Source organism: Mandrillus leucophaeus, unplaced genomic scaffold, assembly GCF_000951045.1.
Source record: "Mandrillus leucophaeus isolate KB7577 unplaced genomic scaffold, Mleu.le_1.0 Scaffold4, whole genome shotgun sequence".
In the NCBI taxonomy this organism is placed as follows: Eukaryota; Metazoa; Chordata; class Mammalia; order Primates; family Cercopithecidae; genus Mandrillus; species Mandrillus leucophaeus.
This window is the reverse complement of record NW_012104253.1, coordinates 9,897,216-9,900,958: the sequence shown is the minus strand read 5'-3', so window position 1 is coordinate 9,900,958 and position 3,743 is coordinate 9,897,216. Positions and strand designations below refer to the sequence as shown.

Below are 3,743 nucleotides of genomic sequence, written 5' to 3'. Positions count from 1 at the left end.
GCTGCAGGTTTCATCACATGCACCAGACAAATCTACAGACCTAGTTTCAGTACTTTTCTTTTAAAGAATTTAGTTTAAACCTATTATGCCACACAGTATGTTTTATGCACTGACATATAACTCCCTAATAAGATAAAGCAAAGACAAAAAAGTTTGTCTTATTAGAAACAAGATACACCATCACTTACTGTTTTCAAACATTATTAGACTTTAACTTCCTTGACAAAGCATTCAGGAAACAATCTGCAGACCAGTTTTAACAGAAAAAATAGCACCTGTAAGCAGACACGACTGTCCTAAATTGCTTATTAGGTATGAATTTTACAAATTTTACTTATATTAGCAGTAATGGTGGAGCTGGAGAGTATTGCACCTTCTCCAAGCTGCCCAGCGGGAACCACCAATAGTGTGGTGGAACTTATGGCCCTTTCTTTCGGCCTGCAGATGTCAGCCCACACATCTCCCTGTGCTTGGGGACTAGTTTGGTGATCCACTGGGTGTCAGGATTTCTTCTGATAGCTTTATGGAATGGATGGATGAGGATAACCTCAAAAAATTTGTATGCGGAATCTTCACCAACCCAGTAAGAATTCAGGACTCTTAAAGAGCCCTACAGTGGCGTCCAACTTGCTCCTCTGCAATGGACTGAAGGCTTCGAGCAAACTTTAGCTGGTTAACACCATGATGGACAGGCTTGCCATAAGTTGCACCCTTAGGAACTGGGCATTTTCGGCCACCACAGTGAACACGAATCCTACATATAATGTAATCTTGTTTGGCCTTGTAGCCCAGTCGGTGCGCTTTATCAGGCCAGAGAGGACAGGGAGCCCTGTGCAGGGCAGAGAGCTGGTGGTACTGCCAGCAGCGGACCCTCAGAAGAAAGCACATGACATCAGACTGCTTCTTTCTTCATAGCTCCTGGATGTACTTGTATGCACCCGTCTTGGCTTACCTGATGGCTGCCTCCAGATGGAAAGGAAAGACCTGTGCTACTCCAAAGTTCAAATATTTTAATAATCACAATAAATGTAAGTGGACCAAATCTACCAGTAAAAGACTAAGATTGTCGTGTTAGATTTTTTTCTAAATTTAGCCATATATTAATTATAAGAAACATAGATGAAACTAAGAAAATAGAAAGTTTATAAGCAAAAGTAGAATAAGAGATACGTACACCAGAAAAATAATAATAAACATCAAACAAAATAACTTTTAAGAACAATGCATTATTAAAGGTAAAGAGGGTCAATATACTGTGATAAGAAGTTTCATTCACCAGTAAGATACAACAGTTATAAATTTGCATCCATTTTTATAAAATCTAAAAAATATAAACCAGAAATTGAAAATGACTACAAGAAGTAGTTCAATCTGCCACAATTGTAGGAGATTTCAATGCACCTTAATTAATTATTGGTAGGTCAAAGAGACAAAATTTTAAAGACATAGAAGATTTCAATTTAAAATGGACAGGCATGACTTGATGAACATAATCCCCCAACAGTTAGATTATGCTCATTCTTCTCAAGCACATGTGGAACGTTAACCTGTGTTTTAAGATTTCTTACCATTTCAAAAAATTGATTTCTAACTTAGTTGCATTGTGGTTAGACAATAAGATTGAAAGGTATACACTTTATTAGGCTACAAAATGTGTCATTATATTTAAAACAATCAGTATCATACAGATATCCTGTGGTCTCTGATCACAACAGAATTTAAAAAGTAGATGTAGATAATACAAAGACACATTTTAGTAATCTTTTTTTTGAGAGTCTTGCTCTGTCACCCAGGCTAGAGTGCAGTGGTATGATCTCAGCTCACTGCAGCCTCCTCCTCCAGGGTTCAAGCGATTCTCCTGCTTCAGCCTCCCGAGTAGCTGGGATTACAGGCGCCCACCACCACAGCTGGCTAATTTTTGTGTTTTCAGTAGAGATGGGGTTTTGCCATGTTGGCCAGGCTGGTATCGAACTCCTGACCTCAGGTGATAAGCCCACCTCGTCCTCCCAAAGTGCTGGGATTACAGGAATTGGCCACCGCACCCGGGCAAATTTTAGTAATTTTCTATGTCTGGAAATTTAAAAGCACACTTCAAAATAACACTGGAATGAAATAAAAAATAGTAATGTAAATTGAAAAATAATTAGAATTGAATGCTACTGAAAATATTACATGTTAAAAATTCCGTTATGAAGCAAAAATAGTCCGTTGAAAGGGAATACATAGACTTAAGTATTGTTACAGAATAGAGAGGCTGGGTGTAGTGGCTCATACCTATAAAATCAACACTTTGGGAGGCCGAGGTGGGAGGGTCACCTAAGTCTGGGAGTTTCAGACCAGCCTGAGCAACATAACGAGATCCTGTCTCTATTTAAAAATAAAATAGGTTGGAAACGGTGGCTTATGTCTGTAATCCTAGCACTTTGAGAGGCTGAGGCGGGCAGATCACTTGAGCTTAGGAGTTTGAAACCAGCCTCTGCGACGTGACAAAATCCCATCTCTACATAAAACACAAAAATTAGCTAGTATGGTGGTGTGTGCCTGTAATCCCAGCTACTCAGGAGGGTGAGGCAGAAGAATTGCTTGAGCTCTGGAAGTGGAGGTTGCAGGGAGCCGAGATCACACCACTGCACCCTAGCCTGGGCAACAGAGCAATATCCTGTCTCAAAAATACATAAATAAATAAAATACTTTTTTTTAAATAAAAAGAAAATATACCCCCAAAAACGTAGAAGGAAAGAGACAAAGATAAGAACAGAAATCACTGAAATAGGGGAAAAAAAGATACAATAGAGTAGGTCGATAAGGCTAAATATTGGTTCTTCGAATAAAATAATAAAATAGTCAAGTTTCTGGTAAGACTGATTAAAAAAAGAAAGCTCGCACACCCAACAATATTAGAAATGAAAATGAATCAAAATTAGAACGACAACAAAGATTTAAAATAGTAGACCAATAAAATATTATGCAAATGTTTACATAAAAAATTTGAATTCTTAGATGAAATACTGAAATTCCTAGAAAAAATGTAACTCCAAAATTGATTTGAAAAGAAATCAAAAGCTCAAATTTTTATTTAACCATATAAATATGAATAAGTATCTGGGTTCAGTGCCACACACCTGTTGTCCCAGCTACTTGGGAGACTGAGGGAGGATTGGCTGAGCCCAGGCGTTCAGTGTTACAGTGCTCTATGATTGCACCTGTGAATAGACTCTGTACTCCAGCCTGGGCAACATAGCAAGATCCTGTCTCAAAATTTAAAAAATGATTAAAAGGTTAACTATCTTTCCATTGAAAAAATAATTTCAGGTCATATATATATACACACACACACACATATATATATCCCATACACACACACACACACACACGTGTGTATATATATACACACATAGGACCTACAATTATATATGTGTGTGTGTGTGTGTGTATTATTTTAAACAGGAGAGTTCTACCAAACTTTTAAACTCATTCCAATCTTACATAAAGTCTTCTGGATATTAGTGAAAAACACCTAATTCATTTTATGGGGCTAAAAATGAGTTAGGTGTTGAGAATGAGAAAGGAACGAATACGAGAAAGGAATAGGACAAGTTAGTCTTATTCATGAATATGAATGCAATAGTCCTACATAAAATATTACCAAACAGAATCTGGTAATGAATAAAAATGATAATACATGAGAAACAAGTTGGGTTTAATTCCAAAAATGCAAAGATGATTTAGTGTCGAGAAAAAAA

The 3,743-nt window shown here is 37.2% G+C and overlaps 1 pseudogene; it reads right to left on the bottom strand.

Annotated features, from left to right (window-relative positions):
- Positions 1 to 339: 339 nt before the first annotated feature.
- LOC105547999 overlaps positions 340 to 3,743 on the bottom strand; it is a 7,939-nt pseudogene continuing 4,535 nt past the window's right edge.